Consider the following 23,291-nt stretch of genomic DNA (forward strand, 5'->3'; position numbering starts at 1 on the left):
AATCATAAAAAAAAACATGAAATCCAAGGTTACTTAATTTTAAAGAACCCTCCAAAACAACCACAAGATGAAGAACTACGATCTTGCATTTCAAGCATTAGATTCATGTTTTTATCTTAGGTTTTCACCCTAGAATCGTGGAGGAATCCTTGGATAGAATTTAGGAGGGTTTATGAACTATTATGAATGAGAAAAATGAGTTAAAACAACATATAATTGACTTAATGCAAGCTGAAGTTTTACACCGACTTTGTGGGTCCCATGGGAGCTGCTTGCGGAGTCTCGTGAAAACATGAATGTCTCTCTACTCAAATGTCATATCGACAAACAATTAAATGTGTCAGAAACTACACTCGTAGATATTCAATTTGGTAGGTAGATCACCGCATAATTTTAGGTATATTTGGATAAAAGTGTAGCTATATTTGACCTAATGTTCAGCACATTTATGAATGTAACTTGTGATGACCTTTGCCAACTTTTGTTCCACAACTAGCTTGACTTCAAAACCTAACACACATTTACCATACGACTAAAATAACTCATAACATAACCTCCTTATCATGTAAATAACCATAGTCTCACCCTACGGTATACGTTATAACATTCCAAACTTGTCGACTTTCGACAAAACTTATTTTCTTCAATTGGTTTAGTTTCTATGCTTTCCAACCCTCTTGGTTCTCGTTATTCATGATCTTAAATATTTGTAACCTCTAAGTTAACATGATTATCTTACTTTATGTTCTTCCAAATATAATCTTATTTTTGAGCTTATATCAATTGACTTACGACGTACTCTCACGCACGAAAATATGGGGTGTAACACTTTGAGCTGAAATAGAAAATGATCCAATTACTTCATGAAAATGGGGAGTTTATGGTTATTCCACACGAGGATCCACAATAGCATATTCTGAACTTCTTGGAGATTAGTGATATTTATATCACTAACGGGGTCACTCCAAAATATGTGAGGCTCACACTTTTTCCATTCTACCTGTTGTACGAAGCAAAGCGATGTTTGAAGGAATAACCAGCTAATTCTATTACATCATGGAATGATTTGGCAAGAAATTTTCTGGCAAGGTTCTTCCCTTCAGAAAAAACTGCAAAAATCAGAAGTGAGATAGTTGCCTTCAAACAGAAAGAGGGAGCATCTTTATACTCAGCATGGGAGAGGCTCAAGGGGCTACTCAGAAACTGTCCTCATCACAATCAGACGAACGAAGTGTTATCTCACACTTTCATAGAAGGGCTCCATCCCCAAAAAGAATTGTGGTAGATGATGCAGCTGGATGTCAAGTGTTGGAGAAAAGCTTTGACGAAATATATGCATCATTAAACAAATTCTCCAAAAGCAATCCAGATTGGCAAGGAAAAATGGGCAGAAACACTGTACAAAAATATACAGTGGTTCTCGAATTAGACGTTGTCTGGCATTATCAGTGCTAATTTCTACTCTGACCAACCAAGTCAATCAGATGACCATAATTATTAACAAACAATAAGCTCAACCAGTGAAACAGGTTCAAGTATTTTATGATGTATGTGGAGAGGGTCACATGAGCAATCTATGCCCAACGAATCCAGAGTATAAACATTTTGTGGGTAATACAAATTGAGGCCAAACAAATCAGTATGGGGATACTTACAATCCCAACTGGAGGAACCACCCAAACTTCTCTTGGGGTGAAAACCAAGGTACTCAGAATCAATACCGACCTCAAGCACCTCAACAACAATATAGACCACTACGATTGATGTTACATCCTACAGTATTAAGTTATGGCAGTGTTTCACCTAACAATATTACATTACGGTGATGTTACGCTTTGCAGTAATAAGTTACGATAGTGTTGCACCCAGTAGTATTACATTACGGTAATGTTACGCTTCGCAGTATTAAGTTACGATGATGTGACATCCTGAAGTATTATATGTTGAATTTGTCATAAGGTAATTGACATTAGTCCAAGTAAAAGATTATTTGGAGATTATAAGTATTATGATATTTCACAAGTGATTAGTAAATTCGTGAAGGTGAGAGGAGAAGCAAGTCAAAAAATATGAATTTCGTTAAAATTTGGCATTTTGGGATAAAATATGGCCCGAGCTAAAATAACTGGTATTTATGGACTAATGCCATATAAGGTACTACATGACCATAAGGTGTACAAGGTATGTTAAAAGAGAGTAGTATTTTAAGTAAGTTGAGATAATGTTTAATTATGCGGGTAATTGATTAATTGTCGGGTAACAGAATATTACCTAATTACCTAATAAGTGGATAAAGATAAAATATCCCGCCCCTAACCCCACGTGGAAGCGAGCCATGTTGTAAAGGAATGACTAAGTCATTCCTTGCTAAGGTGTCATGAAAACACAACATGTTCCATTTCCAAGACTTTGACTAATCAAAGTCTTTCACTTAAAGAATAAAACAAACCATGCCAATTCATTTTAAAGTTTCCAAAACTAAGAACAGAAACGTTACCTCAGATGATACTTGTTGGATGAAGTAGACATTAGCCATTTTCTTTGCAATAAATTCCTACAAAAAACCCAACAAGAATTATTAAAGTCTTAGCAACATAATTACGTTTTGCGATTTTAACGGAGTAAGGTGCAATCTTTTCCAAGAATATCATACAGATTTTTCTCTACTCCAGGTATGTTAAGGCTAAGCCCTTATTTCATTTTGCATGACCTCGTAATTACAAAAGTTTGATAACGAGTCATAAAGAAAAATTCATATCCCGGAATTTACGTATATTGTGCTAGTCTCGCAACTAACATATATTTTCGTAGTTTTGTAAGTTACGATATTCTCCTTATCGGGACTTCATATTAAATTGAGTATTTCCTTCTTCCAATCAAGAGATCAAAGAATTTATAAATACAATATTAAAGTATTTTCATTACCATCGAGCTATAATCGATGGGCAGGTCCCTATTGGGCAACCTCTGATCAGATGGTAAGTTATATACCGATCCTACTATAGCCGAGCGTCTGTGAGCGAGTCCAATTGGTCGAGATACAGAGCCTAGTATGGACGAGCGCCTATGAGCGAGCCTACTATGGCAGAGCAGTATATGTGTGTGTATATATATATATATATATACAGTTATTTTACTCACTATATTGAGAGAGTTGAGTCAGTATCAGCAGATGAGCATATCTTCAGATTTTTTTGACTCCCAGTTACTTTTAGTTATTATATTATCAATTCAGTTTCAGCTTCAGTATATTGCCTTCCATACTCGGTACATTATTTTGTATTGACGTCCCTTTTTCTGGGGGCGCTGCATTTCATGCGTGCAGGTCCATATAGGCAGACGGGTAGACCTCCCTAGTAGGTGTTTGCCCAAGTTCAACTTTATCGGTAAGCTCCCCGTCCTTCGGAGATGCCAGGTCTAGAAGTTTTGTGTATATATATAGATAGGTTGTGGGTAGGTCGGGGCCCTGTTCCGATCACTGTACATCAATCAGTAGAGGCTTGTAGACATATCCTGTCAGTTAGTGCAGTATATTAGGCGTGTAGGCCCTGTACGTATATTTTGTTGGCTTGTCAGTTGTAGTAATTATGACGGCCTTGCTGGCCCAACCTTATGTTGACATTAGTCAGTGTCAGTCTCTATTCAGTTTTATATTTTGCATCGCACATTATCTTGTAATGTGGCCCATTGCCAAAGTACGACATTACATGTTCAGAGTCTCTTAGTCGCAAGTCATACGCAAGGATAGGTGAGGCATTAGATGCCGGTCTCGCCCCAGGCTTGGGGCGTGACAAAAGTTGTATCAGAGCAGTTCTGTCCTAAGGAGTCTACAAGTCGTGTTTAGTAGAGTCTTGTTTATGGGTGTGTCGTAAACCACCCTTATAAGCAGGAGGCTATAGGGAATTTAGGATTGTCACTCTTTCTTCTTACTCTAGATCGTGTGGTAGAGCTCACTTATAAGAATTCAAATTCTGAAATTCTTTTTTTATTCGTAATAATACGATACATACATCCGAAAAGAAGGTTGGAAAGTGAGATAGTTGTGGAAGAGCTGAGTGAGAGGAATTGGATTTTTGTATGATGCCTACGATAAGTAAATGTGAAGTCTTTAGCAAATTATGGTGTACTGAAAGGTGTATGCTTCCTGATAAGAAGCCTTAAGGCAAGAATGTCTATCCATCTTTATGGTGAAATCACGAAGGATGATGTCGTGCCATTGCATTTATCTCATTTATTGATTAATACATAGTGAGAAAGAGAATAAAAGAACGAAGGGTGATGTCGTGCCATTTATCTCATTTAATCAATATTATCTGATGAGGAAGAGAGTAAAATCACGAAGGGTGATGTCATGCCTGTGAGCACGTGATTTTTGCCCTACAAGAACTACTCCCAAAAAATTCAAACTAAAATAATTTTGTGTTGTTTGTGGTTTATTTGTATTTGTCTATGCATGTTTATTTTTACTTTAATTGAAGAAAAATACAAAAATATATGTTGCATGTGCATTTAGGATTTAATTTTACAATTAGGAATTAATTAAACAATATTTGGATTTGTGAGAAGGAAAATCACAAAAATATGTACTTGGCATTTTTAGCATTTGATGTCGAATTGTGTGATTTTATTGTTAATTGGTATTTAATTATACATGATAAATGTTATTAGAAGATAATCAGTATTTTTAATTTGGGTTTGTAATTTAATCTAAAATTTTAGTTAGGAAATAAGAAGAAATAAAAAGAAAAAAAAAAAGAAAAGAGAAGAAACAAATAAGGAAAATGGGAAGTGAAATTCGTACTAGGCCCATGCCAAAATGACTAAATCCAACCCAAAACAACTCCATATCCGGCCCAAGTCGTCACAATCTCACAGACATGCAAAACGACGTAGTATGGTGATGGAACTACGTTGTTTCAACGTCAATTGATCTCAGCCGTCCATCTAGCCCTCATCCAACGGACACAACTCAGTACCCATATCCAAAAGCCAAACCTGACCTGTTTACCAGAGATTAATCTGGTCTCAAAAGTGTCTAAACGACGCCATTTCGTTAAGTGAGTTGATCCGAGCCGTTGATCTTAATTGATCCAACGGCTAGGATTCAACCTCTTACCTAGTATATAAATGATCAAAACGAACCCCACCTCCCTTAGACCCACCACCCCACTCGTCTCTTCAGAGACCAAAACACTCACCTCCGTGCTCCGCCCACCGGAAATCTCCTCACGGCTGTTCCGGTGGTGCAAACAGCCCCAAAAATACACCACAACCTCCCCACGACGTCCTCTTTCCAAATCCCAAATCAGTTTTCTTCGAATCAGTACCAGACGCTTCGAATCTTAGATCGAATAATCGAACCAAACCCTAATCCGTTCTATGGCCACCAAACTCACACCTTTTGACCACTAGACCACCCTCGTCCCAAGTCCCCTACTAGTTTTGCTCGAATCAGAGCGGAGTTGTTCGAATCTCAAAACGAAAGAGCAAACCCTAAAGGGAAAGAATTGAGGTCGTGGTCGCCCTTAGTCGTGTGTTCTTAGTCGAGAACACTCGATTAAGGTCCGTCTCGGCTTCAAACACAAGTGGGAGTTTCAACTAAAACAAATGGGAACTGGGACTAAAATTCTAAGGTATTTATTTATTTTTTATTTTTTATTTTTTATTTTTTTTTCTTTTCTTTACTTTTTCTTTTGTTGTTTCGTGGTTTGTCTGATTAAGTTTTGTTATAGTTCTGTCTTTTTCAATTACTTTTCTTTCTTTCTTTTACATCGGACTTTTTCTTGGTCTAGTTTTCTTCTATCAGTCAACATATGGTTAAATAGTTTCGTTGATTAATCTGGTTTAATTGTAGTTCAGTAGTTCGGGTCAAATCGTTTGCTGTTAGGCCAAATTGTTTCATTTTTATGTGATGTTTGGTCCCTTACTCTGTGACGTGACTTGGCGTATGAATTTAGTTGTTCATTCAATGTATTTATAGTTTCATCTGCTCACATTTAGGTTTAGTGTAGAATTGTGTTAGTCTAGTCCCTAAATCGTTAAACCCTTCATCTTGGTTGCAATACTGTTCGTTCTGATATGACTTTAGTGGTTTGAATCTGACTGTGGTTCTGTTTGAGTTTGGGGTCCGAGGGAATTGAACTTGTGTTTAAATTCAGCTTTAGTTAATCAGTGATTACGTTTCTTCTTTAAGAATTGGTTATAGCTAAAAGAAGTAATCACAGGGGTTCCATGGGGTAATTTGGGAATTGAAAACTTGAAGAAATGGGTAGTTTGAGTGTTCTGTCCACTAAGTACTAATGTACCATTAAAATAATGCATTTGTTTAATAATTAGTGGGGAACACAACATATTGGTAGGGGGGTAATGATAAAAATTTAAAGGGGTACACATGGGAGGGAATAAATAGGCTGAAAAGTGCAAAATTTGGAAAAAAAAAAGTTAAAACATTGGTCTTTAAAAGGGGAAGACCTAAGAGAAGAAGGGGGGGGGATTTTTGGACAGACTTTTTCAGTCTCTGAGATCAGTCGTTAATCAGTTCAGAGAGTTTCAAAGTTTTGAGAGTTCTTTTAAAAAAGCAGTCTTAGACAGCATTTCAAAAGGAAGACATTCAGTTTTTTTTTAGAATTCTGGAGAGTTTAAGAACAGAAAACCAAAAATATATTATTTCATTGCATTCATATGTGTAATTCGAATTCTAAACAGAGTTAAAGGGGGTTGTCTTTTGAAATTAGACTCAAAGGTGACACAAAAAGAATATCAAGAAATATAGAAAAAAAGAAGCAATTAGTCCTCTTAGGTTCTGCATTTGATCCTTCTTTAATCAGTAAAAATAGCATTGCAAGCTTGAAGTAAAGTGCCTGATTTTCAATTGTTGGGGTGTAGTTTCCAGTTTCAAGTCTGTTTACTGGAGTGTTTGAGGTTCACTGGTTGGTTTTCTTGTTGAGTTTGAGGTCCAATTAGTTGCCCGGAGTTATTTGTTGTTGCTGTTTGGTTTCACAACTGGTTATGAGTTGTGGTCAAGTGTTTTCCTTATTTGAAACTGGGTTGAGAGCTGTTTCTGAATTCCAATTTGCTGTCTGCTGGTGTTATTTCCTTCTTTTGTTGTTTGTTGTGTTGTACTGCTGTTGACTTCCTCTTTATTCTTCTGTTCACTTCAATCCAGGTACACAACTAAGCTCAATTTGATGTAGCCTTGAGATGTAAACATGAAATGGAAGTGCCCGGGCCCTTAATTATTTGATGTTGTATATGTAGCTTAGTAGATATAGATGATAAGTAGTTGTATAGTCCAATTTGATCTATAACTCAATGAAATGTAGACTGTGAAGTTTGTACCTAATTAGGACTGTTTAAACTGTTAATTCATGTTCTTTAGTTGTAGACTTAGTATAGTTTAGTACTGATTTCAGTTAACATTGAGTTAAAAATCGAATATCAGTATGGTTTGGACCTATAATTAATTCAGAAGTCAACATGTGGTGCTTATTCCGATTTCAGGTTAAACGCACTTTTAAACCAACCCAACATGCTAGTTATTGATGTCCTATCCTTTGTTCGTTAAGCTCACTATTTCGACGTAGGAACAAGTAATTGCATGTTAATGGTTAATATCAATAGTCTACTTGAATTTGAATCAGTTAACTTATTCATAAATGTTAGTAGAATCAAATAACCGAGTCGTGTAGTTCAACTCGATCCAGCATATGGATTGGGTTCTTTGGACCTAAAGTCGAAATGGCATTTGGTCTACTAATTTTCAATTGATAGACTATAGGATTTTATAATATTAACTAATTAGGGCCCCCTTTTATTTATTTCTTTAGAGACAAATAAATAGAAGAATAATAGTCATTTTAGGATTAGCCTTTAAATAATAAATGAGACGAGCCTCGATAAATAAAACGCATAAGTTGCGGGGCCCTCAGTAAATATTACGTTAAAATACTTTAGATTTCGGGATGGACCGTCTGATGAATTTCACGGCTTTCCTCAAAATAATAATGCGCTGGTCACTTTAGGCGCGCTTTTTAATAAATTACTTTCTTAGACTCGGGTCCACATTTATGTGACCCAAATCCAAATCTCAACGGAGTCGAAATGTGTCAATAACCACGGGTGTATTGATGTGACGTGGTTCGAGACGTGTTTTCACGACATTGCAATTCTCTCTTAAAATAACAAAAATAAAAGCGAGAAAGAGTTAAAATTTGTGCACAAGTCCAACATGTATAAAATAAGATAAATAAGCCGAATATAACAGTTGAGCGACCGTGCTAGAACCACGGAACTCAGGAATGCCTAACACCTTCTCCCGGGTTAACATAATTCCTTATCCGGATTTCTGGTTCGCGGACTGTAATACAGAGTCATTTCTTTTCCTCGATTCGGGATTCAACCGGTGACTTGGGACACCATAAATCTCCCAAGTGGCGACTCTGAATTAAATAAATAAATCCTGTTTCGATTGTCCTTTAAATGGAAAAAACTCCTTTACGCCCTTACTGGTGTAGGTAAAAAGGAGGTGTGACAGCTCTGGCGACTCTACTGGGTACCCGAACCTAGAATCTCTGGTTCAGGGTTCAGAATTCAAGCTTTAAATAATTGTTATAATTGGCTTGTTTTATCTGATTTTTTTTACATGTTTGGGCCTAATGTGCTAAGTGATGCTTTTTACCGCTTTAATATTATCTGAACTGCATATAAACTGTTACGAAGCCATTCTCTTCTCATTTTTAGGGATGTGCTCGCTGGTCGAGACTCTATATTCTGTTATTGTAATACCTTGAAATAAGAAAGAGGCTCGGACAAGTTACTAAGTCGGATGGCCTTTTGGTTCCAGGTACGTAGCCCCCTCCTCGACTAGAGTTGTCCGCTCGAATACACAGTCTAGAACAAATACCCAGGTTATGAACCTAGAATAACTCAGCTTCATGCCGGATCCCTAGTAGGAACGTTTGTTTGCATCACGTGCATTTGACTTTGGAGACTTAACACAGGGGTTGGGTCTGTCTAGGACAGGTGTACCAAAAATGACAAAAGACCATCCTGATGCATCTTACCAGCTACTTGTGCATTTGTTTGCTTCGGACTTGCATATTGACCGGCTTTTTAATATTTTGAGGAAAGAGAGATAGAGGTACGAGGGTTAAAGAGAGTTAATCGCCTGTTTTGAAAAAAAAAACAATGTCCAAATAGTGTCGAAATTCTGCTGAATTTTTGAGAAAATGAAAAAAAAAGAAAAAAAAGAGAAAAAGAAAAAAAAAGAGTTTTGTTTATGAAAAATAGTTTATTTCCCAATGAAAAAAGAGTCTTGTTTTCAAAAAAAAAAAGTTTGTTTTATCGGCCCGAACTACGCCAGTTTGATTCTCACAGGGTGTGAGATACGTAGGCAACCCCCATCGGGTCCAACTTCACTTTTGCGAAAATAGCCAAAAGAACATAGTTTTTATTTAAAAATAATTAGGGTGATTCCATTCTTGTTAGGAATAGCCGAATGTCCCTAAAAGGGTGATGGAAGGCTATTTTTGCAAGAACAGCCGCCTGTGGTCCATTTTCAAGGCTTTCACCGGTTAGCCGACACAGCCTTAAAATCTTTGACCCCGAGGTGCTAAAAGGCCGTATTGGCAAAATCGGGTTTTATTTCAAATGAAAAAAAGAAAGAAAAGTGTCCATGTTATCTTTGAGTCAATTGAATCGTGATTTTTGCTTAACCACCCTAATAAATGTGCAGAATGAGTACAAGTCAGAATTTACACGTAACAATTGTGAACAAGATCCCTTTTGAGTTGCACATGTGGTGGGATGACTTGGGCGAATCAGGGCGCGACACGGTCAAGCTATACCTGGGAGGCCTCATGGGGTTGCTAAAGATTAATCCTAGGGGGGGATATCATAAAGGCCTTGGTCGCATTCTGGGACCCGGCTCACAATGTATTTCATTTCTCAGATTTTGAACTTACCCCAACATTGGGAGAAATAGCCGGATACATTGGGGGTCCCAATGTTCCTCTGAGACACCAGTACCTAATTGCTCCAAGGGCCGTAGCCGTACACAGGTTCCTAGACTCTTTGAAAATAAGCAGGGGGTCCACAACCCAGACTTGGCAGCTGGTTTTTGTACTTTACGGTTTATATACAACATATATGGCCACATAGGGGGGTTCAACAAGCCGGAAAACAAAATCTGTAGCAAAGGAAACTGCCCTAAGTAGGAAGAACATAGGTGTTTTGCATTCATGGTAGCCTTTTTGGGACTCCTGGTGTTTCCTAGAATAGACGGGAACATTGACATACGAGTATCTGAGGTTGTCAGCACTTTGCTTACTCAGGCCAACAGCACCCTCGCACCCATGATAGTAGCTGAAATCTTCCGCGCTCTCACAGCCTGCAAAGCCGGGGGAAACTTTTTTGAGGGGTGCAATGTGTTGCTGCAGATGTGGATGATTGAACACCTATGTCGTCGTCCTCAATTTATGAGTTATGGGTCGACAGAGAAAACATGCATAGAGGAATTTTCTACGAGGATTGACGGAATCAGCTTACCAGAAGGGGTCATAGAGTGGACAGCGCGCCTCTATTCTGTCATTGCAAGCCAAATAGAATGGACATTTGGATGGTTGCCTGTGGATGAAATCATATATATACCAGCCACTGGACCCCATTTCCTTTTGATGTGACTCAGGAGTATTCAGCCCTATGCCACGTATCGAGTATTGAGGCTGTTGGGGAGATGCCAAATAGTTCTGAAAGATGAAGATCTTAGCGACCAAACGGTCGAGATCGGGCCTAACAGACAATTTCATGAAGCAGCAGTCCGACAAATTTGGAGCGAGTGTCAATACTTAACAACAAATACATGTGTACGTGATCGGTCCAAAGGTGAAGTTTCGCCAAGATACTTTGCTTGGTATAGGAGAGAAATCGAGTTTGGGAGACCGGCCAAAAGACCCCATCCCTAGGAGTTCGTCAAGGCATCACAAGAACAGTGAGATTGGTTAGCTAAAGAACATGGGTACAGGGTTACAATAGGCAAATTGGAGAAGCAAGTCATGGATTTGCAGGCCGCCGCAGATGAGGGAGAGAAAAAGAAACTAGCTAAAGAAAATGTGGCCCTCCGAGCTCAAATTCAAAAACTAAAAGTAGCGGCAGAAAATCCAGTCTGAAGTAACAGAGATGAAAAGTTCGTAGCTAACCTAAGGCAGAAAGTGAGTAACTATAGTTTCTATTTGAACAAAGCAGAAAGTGAACTGGCCGGGGCTCAAAAGCAATTAGCCAAAAATGTAGATGAACGGGTATGCCTGGTTAAGCAGTTGAAAGAAAGGTACGACGATGAGGTCACGGGGTTGAAGAAAAGGGTCATCGCCACGAGAAACAAAATGATCAAACAGGCAAAAGACTTCAAGGTTGAAAGGGAACACTGTCACACGACATTGGCGCAGTTAGAAATAGACTTGCAACAACTTCAGGAACAAAACTATGCAGCCAAGCAAACTTTGGAGGCCAGAGCCCAGCAGATTGGGAATTTATTACAAGAAAAGGGCATCATACGAGAGAGAATTAGAAACATCACTATTACATCATTATGAAGTGCCACATTTGTGAGGGTATGACCCGCACTATATTATTTGCGGCAGTGATAACCTTTGTTAAACAAATAATGAACAACTTGGACCGACTTCAAAGGGATCTTGCACATAGGCTCGTGGCGAGACCGAATGATGTCCCACGGACACCAGGAGCATTGATGTACTCATAATTTTCCGTTTGAATCTATATTTCCTTTTCTGTCAGATTCTGTGAGTCATGTTGGGTTTGCATTTTTCTTTCTGTTCCGAGTCTGCATTTCTTTAGAGTATGATAGCTTGATTTCAGAGTTTGTTTGTCGTCTTTGCGTAAGAGTCTGTTGGTCTTTTGAAATTTGTTGATATTGAGTCTGTGTAATCGAAGCATCTGTTTTATAAAAGCTAAAAATCCCAAAAATGTTTTATTTACTTGCACACTTATCTGCCAGAACTACGCACGGTATGATTCATGCGGGGACATGATACTTAGGCAATCTCTATAGGATTCGACCACCACTAAAAAAGAAAAGGGAGCAAATGAAAAAAATAAAGAAGGATAGAATAAAGGAAGCTTAAAAGAAGGGGCACAATTATGAGAGGCCGGAATGACGCACGCAACCGAAGCAAATGCATGATAGAAATGGTTAATTGCCTAGGTGCATTGCATCCCAACGTGTAATTGCATATGTGTTAAACTCTAAAAACTAACAAGTTTGTTGTAATCCAGAGAATTCAAGCAGTTAGTTTATTTAGAGGATACTGGCACATTACCAAACCAGATCGAAGGGAACAATACCGTAAATCATGTCTATCCCAGATGTCGACACTAGTGTTGAGGTAGAGGAGTTGGACGTCAATAAAATGAAAGAGGAGATGCTCAATCTTAAGAAACAGATGGCCGAAATGTACCAGGCCTGGTCCAAAGGGCAATCACCACCAGCTTACTCTGCTAACCCTGCTTTTACCCCACAATTAGCTCAGTCTCAGGATCATCCCGCCATCGATCCAGGTTTTCCCATTTATCAACACTACCATGGAACTACTTGTCATACGCCACAAACTCCACCACCAAAATCAATTCCATACCCTCCTCCGCCAATCACCCCTGTCTTTGTGGTATCTCCACCAGTTGCACTCCATAAATCCCCGAGTGAACCTGTGTTCCAAGATCAGGACAACCAGTATCATCCCTCGGAGCTTACCTTCAAAGCGCCCAAAACCTATCCATATGATCCACATTCTGACCTACCAGGGTAAGTAGAAAACCGGCCAGCAATCCTGAACAGGAAGAGATGTTCAGAAAAATGAATAGCATAGAACAATCCTTTAGGGATATGAGAGGGCTAGGAGGTCAAGTAAGTGTAGCTTACAAAGACCTGTGTTTGTTCCCAGATGTACAACTACCAGCGGGGTTCAAAATGCCCAAATTCGACTTGTACAACGGACACGGTGATCCGGTGGCTCATCTAAGAGGTTTTTGTGGCAAGATGAGGGGAGCAGGTGGAAGAGATGAATTACTGATAGCATATTTCAACCAAAGTTTGAGTGGATCAGCGTTAGAATGGTACACCAGAAAAGATCATAGCAGGTGGTACACATGGGACGATTTGGCCCAAGCATTCGCTTGTCACTTTTAATATAATCTTGAGATCATTCCGGACTGACTGTCTCTGACCAAACTGGAAAAGAAGCACAGTAAAAGCTTTAGAGAATATGGTTTCCGGTGGAGGGAGCAAGCAGCAAGGGTAGATCCCCCAATGAAAGAGAGCGAGATGGTTGATTATTTTTTGCAGGCTTTGGAGCCGACCTACTTTGGTCATCTGGTGTCCGCAATTAGCAAATCTTTTAATGAGGTTGTAAAAATGGGAGGCATGGTCAAGGAGGGGCTCAAGTCCAACAAGATCATAAGTTATTCAGCAATCAAGGCAACCACCCAGGCCACTCAAAGCAGCAATGGGTTGTACATAGGAAAAAGAAGAAAGAAGATGTCGCGACTGTTGAGTTCGGAGCCTGGTTCGGATCTAGAGGCCCGTCACCCTACTATATCCAATCACGACCCTACCACCAAAATTACCCCCACACTTCATATAGCCCTCCACAGCACTACTACCCACCGCCAGATCCCTATTTTTCCGTCCATCATGCACAAGCCTATACAAAAACCCAGACACACGCACAGTGGCGTGCGCCGGCTCCACAAAATCCATACCCAGCACCACAAAACACATATCCACCCCCAAGGGCCTACAGAAATCTCCCCGGGACAGGTTTCCGACCAAACCCAGCCCTCAAGAATGAGAGGTCACGGAAGCAAAAGACTTTCACTCCACTAGGGGAATCATATACCAGTCTTTTCCACAAGTTGAGGCAGTTGGGCATGTTGAATCCAATTGAGCCTAAAATGCCAAATCCTCCCCCTAGAAATCTTGACCACTCAATAAGTTATGAGTACTGTTCAGGGACCTCTGGGCATGATACAAAGAAGTGTTGGAACTAAAAACAGCTTTGCAAGAGCTTATTGATACTCATCGGATCGAGGTTCAAGCCCCAGAAGCACCAAATATCAATCAGAATCCACTACCACCTCACCATGAGACACACATGATTGAGTTGATACACAAAGAGGGGGAGCCTAGGAAGCCCTCACAGACGGTAATGATTGTAAGCACGTGAGTTTTTGCTTCACGAAAATTACTCCAAAAGAAAAGAAAATCAAAAATATATGCACGGGTGTTTCTTGTCATTGAGTGATTTTTTGTTAAATTGTGTGTTAATTATTATAGGTGTTAACTAATATGTGTGTAATTTTTATTTTTATTTTCACAATTTATTTAGGAGTTTTGTTTAATTTTTATGATTAAAGAAAGAAAAGAGTTATGGGAAAAATTGGATTGAGCCCCAAAACGAGGCCCAAAACCAAAACATAGACCTAATCCAAACACAGGCTGCCCCCGGGCAACCCAAACGACGCCGTATCTGCGCCTCAATCTGAGCCGTTGATTCATTGCAATCAAACAGTCCAATGCAGCCCCTGCTAAAGTCAGAACGATGCCGTTTCTGGCAAAGTTAATCTGAGTCATTCATCTATCTTGATCCAACGGCCTTTGTTTTCCCTCATGACCCGACCCATTCCCGTTTTAAACCGACCTCATACTTAACCAAACAGTACCGTATTTTTGAGCTCCCCCAATCCCGGCCATCAATTGTAATCGATCCAACGGCCAGGATTAAACCACCCACCCCATATATAAACCTAACCTCTTACCCCACGCCCCAAACCAAACCCCCCTCGCCCACTGTTCACCTTCGTCCCAGAACCCCCCCCCTCTCAAACCCTAGCAACCCTAGGATTCCCCTCGCCGAAAGCCCGGCAACCATGACTCTGATGACTACCAAAATAACACCCCCGATGCACCCAACTACCCTGAACACGAATCCATTAACCATTCACCTTGAATCACCCTGTAGCTTCTCGAATCTTCGATCGACGATTCGAGCAAAAACCATATCTACATCCACCGACCCTAAACTCATACCACAACACCTCTTGACCGTCCTCACCCCCTGAATGGCTTTGGTTTCGTTCGAATCTAACCAAAAAGGCTCGAACCCCTAACTCGAGCCCCAGGAACCCTAGAGCTCAGTTCTGTGGGGATCTTCCCGAATCAACAAAAGGATCAGGGTCTAATAGACTTTCATTGAGGTGTTCTCAGTTGAGAACACTTCTATTAAAGTCCATTCGACCCCAAAATGGTCAAGTCCGAGTTCGAGCTTGAGTCAGTCTTAATTTCATATCCCTGAGGTAATTTTCCCTTTTCTTTTGTCCTCCTAAATTCTATCTGTCTTTCATGTCTGGACTGGTTTGTTTCCGACTTGTCTGTCCATGTATGTGAATTTTGAGTTAATGTTTAGATTGTTTTATGTGTTTTACTGATTGTTTGCTGTATATTATAGCTTGTGTAGTCGTTTAAATAAGTGTCGTCAACTGAATTCACTTGAGAAACTAGAAAATCAGGAGTCTGCTCATTTCAGTGCGATTACTAGCCTGTTCCTCTTATCTATGGTGAGACTTGTATCAATAGGCCTGTTGTAGTAGTGTTTCGATCATAGTTTGCCTCCTCAACTGCCTATTGGATCAATTGGTTTTGAGTTGGTCAGGTTTGGCTCCCAATATGACCAACTCATACCATTTGATTGGCACCCCTGTTTGTTTGAGTTTGAATCATTGACTGAACTTAGGCAGAGAATTGGCTATAGCTGTGGAAATCTAACAGATCAACCTGAAGTCAGTATTGAGTTTAAGTTAATTAGTTAGTAGTTAGTGATTAGTTGAATTCAAAGGGGGGGGTTTATATACTGACTAATGGGAGTTAGGGTAATACAGTAATATGCAAGGTTTAAGGGTAATTCTGGGCATTGGACAGAGTTTGATTAGGGATTAACTTAAGAACATGTCAAGTGGTAATTAAAATACTATTAACCTAATGACAATGGGGAACAAAACATAAGAGCATGGGAATTAAATAAATACTTTAAACCCATAACTCTTGATTAGAGCAATAGGACAAGCATGGGGAGAAGAGGAGTTTACTTCAAGAAAAATGCATTTAGGCATGGAGAGTTAAGGGGGTATGGGCAGGTTACAACCTGGAGGGATCCGGGCAGCTTGACTGACCTGGATTGGCATATAAATAAGCTATTTCAGAACATTTAAGGGGGAACATTTTTTAGTCTTCAGAGAAAAAAAAAAGAAAAAAGGGGCTGGTCTTTCAATTTTAGGAGGACAGTCTAGTTTTCAGAGTAAGATAGAGCTAGGATTGTGCTGGGTTTGTAGCATAACACCCAGAGGATACCATTTTCTTGCATCTGTTTCCCTCACTTCTTTGCCTGCATTTGTTTGGTATCATTGGGTTGAACTGGATTTTCATACCTGGGTTATAAAGATCTGTGGCTGGGTTTTTGTTGCTGTTGATTGTTGATTTTTGTTTGCTGCTGTTGCTGTGGTGTCGCACACTGCTTTGCTGATCATTCCCCTTCTTCTTTTGCTTTCCTATACCAGGTACACGACTGATACACTGTCAATGTAACTCGAAAGTTGAGCATGAATACAAAAGAGAAGAATTGAAGATGTTTATTTTCATACGTAGCCTGTATATTGAACATCGTGCATTGTATAATAGTTTACATATTGCCTGGATACTGGAAGTAGCCCTCATACATAGTGAATGTCAATGTATGGCAACTCGATATCCTGTTGTGTATATAGGCTGGTAGATAAAAGGATCGACAGTGTAGTAGGCTATATCTTAGACTTTAGCTTTGTTTATGATTAGCATATCCTCTAATGCATGTTAAGTATGAAAACTATCCATTGTTAGTTAATCTCATTTCCTTTTGATAAACTGCCTCGATATAACTGGCAAACCATACCTTTAGAACAAATAGTACAAGTTTAACATTTCAACCTCACGAAGGTCGAGCCCAAGTCGAACGAACCAAGCAGGCTTTCATCGGAAAAACAATGGCCCAGGTCTGGCCAATACCGTGTAAGCTGGGCTTGGGCCCATAATATTCGATCGGCTGCCCGTGTACGTGGCCATGCTTCTGATTCTGCAAAGGCATTCGGAGTCCCGCTATAAATAACTTGCAAGCATGTAACTAAGTAGGATCATGTTTGCTTTTCTCAGTAGAGACAAACGCAACAAGAAACGTATCCACTATAAGATATCCTTTTAAAATGAAGATGAGACGAGCCTCGACAAACAAAAATGCACAAGCTGCGGGGCCCTCGTTAAATGTATATATTAAAGTACTTAGTTTCCAAGACGGGCCGTTTAGTAAATTTCCTGGCCTTCCCAGAATAATAACACGATAGTCTCTTTAGGCGCGTGTTTAATAATTCACTTTCTTAAACTTAGGTGTGCATTTCATGCGACCCAAATCCAAATAACAAAACATCAAATAAAATGTGTTCCGGATTGTGGGTGCATTTCATATGACGCAGTCCAAAGACGTGTTTTAAGCGATGTTCACATTCTTTTAAAATCATGATAATAAAGTGGTAAAAAGTTAAAATCGGCACATTGGTTCATAATTGTATTTAAATCAGATAAATAAGCCGAATATAACAGTTGAGCGACCGTGCTAGAACCACGGAACTCGGGAATGCCTAACACCTTCTCCCGGGTTAACAGAATTCCTTATCCGGATTTCTGGTGCGCAGACTGTAATATGGAGTCATTCTTTTCCTCGATTCGGGATTAAAATTGGTGACTTGGGACACCCTAAATCTCCCAAGTGGCGACTCTGAAATAAATAAACAAATCCCGTTTCGATTGTCCTTTAATTGGAAAAAACTCCTTGTACCCTCGCGGGTATGGAAAAATGAGGTGTGACAGCTCTGGCGACTCTGCTGGGGACCGAACCCAGAACCAGTGGTTCAGGGTTAGAAATTCGAGCTCATATAAATTGTTATATTTGGTTTTATCTGATTTTTACATGATTGAGCCTAATGTGCTAAATGCTGCTTTTACCGCTTTGATATTACGTGAACTGTGTATAAACTGTGCCGAAACCCATCTCCTCTCTGAGTCTTCTAAATCATGAAGAAGGGTGTACTTCGTACGACTTCTTTTCTGTATAGTGTCAAATCCCAATTTAGAACGAGGTTCGGACAAGTTGCTAAGCCGGTGAAGCTTCTGTATTCCCAGTACGCTACCCCCCCCTCCCCCGGCTCAAGCAGTCCGCCCGGGTAAGCCAGGTCTAGAACAACCACCCAGGTTCTGAAACTAGAATAACTCAACTTCATGCCGGATCCCTAGTAGGAACGCTTATCTGCATCATGTGCATTTTTGACTTAGGGGACTCAACATAGGGTCTGGGTCCGTCTAGGAATAGCAACCTGAGACAAAAAAGACCATCCTGATGCATCCTGCTCACTGCTTGTGCATTTATTTGCTTTGGACTTGCATGATGACCGGTTTTGAATATTGGGATTTTTTTAGAAAAAAAAAAAGAAAGAATGGCAAGCGGAGAGTTAGATGATTAATTTAGAAAAAAAAAATCAATGTCCTAGTACTGTCGGAACGCTACCGAAATTTTGGAAAATATTTTACTTTTAAAATCGTTTGTTTGCCTAAAAAAGGCAAGAATGAGTCTTTTATTTTTAATTTGCTTTATTTTCCAAAAAAAAAAAGAAAAAAAAATGTCTGTTTTCGAAAGATTAGTTAGTTTATTTCCCGAACTACGTGGGTTTGATTCTCACCGGATGCGAGATACGTAGGCAACCCTCATCGGGTCCAACCCCCCGTTTTGCTAAAATAGCCAAAAACAAATAATAATAAAAAATGTCGCAATTTTGATTCTGTCATAAAGAAGTCGGGTGACGTTGTTTTATCAAGACATAGCCAAATGTTCTCGAAAGGGACGCCGGGAGGCTGACTTTGCATAAACAGCCACCTTTGGGTCATTATTTTTAGATCTGGTCCAATTGACCCACACAACCTCCAAAAATCTTCGTCCCCGAAGTGCGAAAAGGCCGTATTTGAGAAACCAAGTCCTTCATCTTCAAAAATCAAGTGTAGATAGTTCTGTTTTGAGTTTAGTAAGATTTTTTTTAATTACCTTAATAAATGTGAAGGATGAGCACAAAGCAAAATGAATCGTTCTCGGCCCTCAGCGAGGTCCCTCTACAACTCCACATGTGGTGGAATGATCTGGAAGCCGATAGCAAAGAGATAGTGGGGAAAGTATTGGGAGGTTTTGTCAATTTGCTGAGTATTAAGCCAAAGACAGATATTCTTGAAGCTCTAATACCGTTTTGGGACCCGACCCGTAATGTATTCCGTTTTGTTGACTTTGAACTTTCATCGACACTAGAGGAAGTCGCCGGATACGCGGGATTGAATGGGAGGTTAAGAGGGCAATATTTACTTTCGCCAAGGCCAGTATCTCCGCACGCGTTTTTGGACTTGCTAAGCATTAGCCGGAAGGTACAAAATGATGATTTGTCCAAAGGATGTTGTGCTCTCCAATTCTTTTACCAACGGTACGGAACTCCTCGGGGTTTTAAGGAACCAAATCTTGGATTAACTCATGGCGGGAACAGAAACAAACGGGAAGCAAGACGTACTTTGGCTTTTATCACAGCATTCTTGGGAATCGTGGTCTGCCCCCGCCAGGATAAGAAAGTAGAGATAGGCCTGGCAGGGATGGCCGATGTTGCAATCAAAAGAACCGACAGTACTGTGGTTCCTTTGATTTTGTCCGAAATCTACCGAGCTTTGACTATATGCCGAGAAGGAGGCAAGTTCTTCCAAGGGTGCAACCTGTTACTTCAGCTATGGATGCAAGAACACCTCCATCACCGAGTAGGATACATGAATCACGGGTTGACGGGAAGAAACTATATCAGCGGTTTTGAGAAACGCATGACAGGCGTCAAATTCCCTGAAGGTTTCGAGGCATGGTTCACACGATTGAGGTTAACAACAGCCGACCAGATTGAATGGGCATTCGGTTGGCTGACTGATACTGAGGTGATATACATGGCAGCCGAAGAATGTCATGTTCTTCTAATGGGACTTCGCAGCATCCAACCATATGCTCCTCATCGGGTATTGCGCCAGCTAGGCAGGTTTCAAGTAATTCCTACTGATGAAGATCTAAGCAAGCACGCCCTTGAGCTAAGCCCGGGAGTCGTATTTCCCGAAGGGAAGATTAGAAAACTGTGGCACGAATGTAGATTCTTGGAACCCAGGACCATGGTGCGAGAATTGGCTAAAGGTGAGGTAGACCCAAAGTACGATGCTTGGTTCGAAAGAAGGTTTCAGATTCGTCAGAGACCTGCTAAAATAGCCCATGTCCAACAATTCACGGACGATTCGCAAGAGAAGTGGGGCTGGTTAAGGAGGGAGGAAGGCTACAGGGTTGAAATCGGGACGCTAAAGCGACAAGTCGAAAGGCTTGCATTTGAGAACAACGTGCAAGTCGCCTCTGAGCAGGCTGAAAAGAACAAATTAGCCAAAGAGAACTAGAAACTGAAAGCCCGCATTCGCCAACTCAGTAAGAGTAACAGCGACTGGCAGAAACGTCGCTCCGACGAAAGATTGATAGCAGATTTGAGAAATCAGGTCAGCGAAAGCCGGGAGGAGTTGGAGAGATCGGAATCTTGCATAGTAAGAATGAAGGTCAGATGGGCAAAAGGTACAATGGCCCGGAGGCAGCGTCTGCAACAAGTCATAAGGGATTATGAAATGAGCATCGGGATATTAAGGAAAATGAACTCTACTCTTCAGGAGCAGATCTTCAAACAAGCGCGAGATGCCTAGGCAGACAGAAGACGCTGCTACGATGCAATGACCAGTATGGAAAGACAAATGGAGATGTTCCAGGATCGGCTTGCCTACAATGCTCAAGCACTGGGATTAAAAAACCGGCGAATAGAGCAATTGTTCGTCGAAAGGGACAACATTCGAGGAAGGATTGATGAGATTGGGCACTACATCTACATGAGATGCCTAGCATGTGAGCAAATACCTCGGAAAACCCTCCTTGTTTCCATCATGGGCTGCATCCGCCGAATCATGAATGAGTTGAAGAGCTTGCAGAGAGACCTTACACCTAGGGCCGCGAAAAGGCCGAATGACGCCTCGCGGGCCCCTAATTTGGAATTTTAATCTTTGGTCGAGTCCTGTTTATTTGGCTTTATTGCTTTCCCATATTTTGTTTTCTTTTCTTTAAATCAAGTCGGGTTAAGAACTTTGGAGTCTGTACTATGGTTTTTCCTTGTTTGAAGTAATTTGTAATAGCAAATTTTGATGATGAATTGATTGGTTCCGAAGGAATTTTTGTGTGTCTTTACTTTGGGGCAGAACTACGCCCGGTATGATTCACGCGGGGACGTGATACGTAGGCAATCCACATAAGATTCGACCGCCATTAAATAAAGAAAAAAAGAAGAAGAAAATACAAAAAAATAGAATAAAATACAGGGTTTCCCAAAGTACTTTAAAAGGACAAATGAGCAAGCCGGGATGACGCATGTTGTTTGAAGCAAAGCATGTTAGAAACGGTTAACTGCCTAGGAGCATTGCATCCTCAATGTGTTGTTATCAAATCTGTTAAACTCTAACGCTAACAAAGTTTGTTATTGACTGAATCCATACAGTTAGTTGTTAAAGAATTCTGGCAACACACCCTTACCAAATCAGATCCAAAGGACCGGTAACAACAAGCATGACTACTTCAGAGAATAGTACCGAGGAAGAAAGGCCGATGAGCCAGTTGTTAAAAGAAGCGATGGAAAATATTGAAAGGATGGGACTAGAGATGAATGCAATGCAGCTAGCTCTAGCCAAAGCACAAAAAAGCCCTGAGCCACTAGGGCACATGCCGGAATACCCGCACTCCGACCCTTCAACAAGCCTCCCGAATCACCGTTATCATCAGGAGAGAAGCCCCCATGATTCCCTAGCTCCACCACCCCATCAACCTCTCCCAACACCAAATGTTCCCACTTTTGTGGGACCCACATCAGCCACCCTGCAAAGAACGACCAGCGAGCCATTGTTTCAGGCTCACGATACGCAATACTATCCCCCTGAGCCCACATTCCATGCCCCCGAACCACATGCCTACAATTCGCACTTGGAGGTACCGGCAGAGATTGAAAAGCCGGTTAAAGTCCCAGAACAAGATGAGGTATTGAGGAACTTCAAAAGCCTGGAGCAGTCCTTCAGGAACCTGCACGGATTGGGCAACCAGGTCAGCGTGGCCTACAAGGATCTATGCCCTTTCCCGGACGTCCAACTCCCGGCTGGGTTCAAGATGCCTAAGTTTGATTTATATGAAGGGCATGGTGACCCCATGGCACATTTGCAGGGTTTCTGTAGCAAAATGAGAGGGGCAGGCGGCAAAGATGAGCTGTTGATAGCTTATTTCGGCCAAAGTCTGAGCGGATCGACGCTAGAATGGTATACTAGGAAGGATTCCAGCGGATGGTACACTTGGGGTGATCTGGCGCAGGCTTTCGCAGGTCATTTTCAATACAATCTCGAGATAGTCCCTAACCGTCTCACATTGCTGAGGTCCGGAAAGAAGCCCGGGGAAAGTTTTCGCGAGTTCGGGTTCCGCTGGAGAGAGCAAGCGGCCAGAGTTGATCCTCCCATGAAAGAGGGAGAAATGGTGGACTACTTTTTGCAAACACTAGATCCAACCTAATTTGGTCACATGGTGACGATGGTTGGAAAATCCTTCAACGAAGTAGTGAAGATAAGGGTCATGATAGAAGAGGGTCTGAGGTCTGACAAAATCCTGAATTACTCGGCACTCAAGGCAACGACCCAGGCTATTCAGAGCGGCATGGGAGGTGCGCTGGGAATAAGGAAGAAAGAAGAAATTGCCACGATTGAGGCAAGCAGTTGGGCCAGGTCTGGCAAACCACACTACAACCAACCCAGACCACACCGGCCAAGCTACCCATACAGCCCACCACATCACTACTATCCACCTCAAGAACCACATTTCACCGTCCATCAAGCCCAGACATACACCCAACCTCCGGTTCGCCCACAATGGTGTGCGCCAGCTCCCCACAATACATACCCAGCTCCACATAATACCTACCCGCCACCACAAAACGCCTATCCTCCACCAAGAGCATACAGGAACCCTTCAGGGACGGGTTTTCGAGGGAGTCAAGCTGCTAAAAATGATAGGCTGCAGAAA

The 23,291-nt window shown here is 40.9% G+C and overlaps 1 non-coding gene across 1 annotated transcript; it reads right to left on the reverse strand.

Moving 5' to 3' along the window:
- Nucleotides 1–1,114: 1,114 nt before the first annotated feature.
- On the reverse strand, nucleotides 1,115–1,221 carry LOC138888903 (small nucleolar RNA R71). The gene has a single exon (XR_011406470.1). It is a non-coding gene; the product is annotated as a small nucleolar RNA R71 (small nucleolar RNA).
- Between the last annotated feature and the right edge of the window lie 22,070 nt (nucleotides 1,222–23,291).

Source organism: Nicotiana sylvestris, chromosome 3, assembly GCF_000393655.2.
Source record: "Nicotiana sylvestris chromosome 3, ASM39365v2, whole genome shotgun sequence".
Lineage (NCBI taxonomy): Eukaryota > Viridiplantae > Streptophyta > Magnoliopsida > Solanales > Solanaceae > Nicotiana > Nicotiana sylvestris.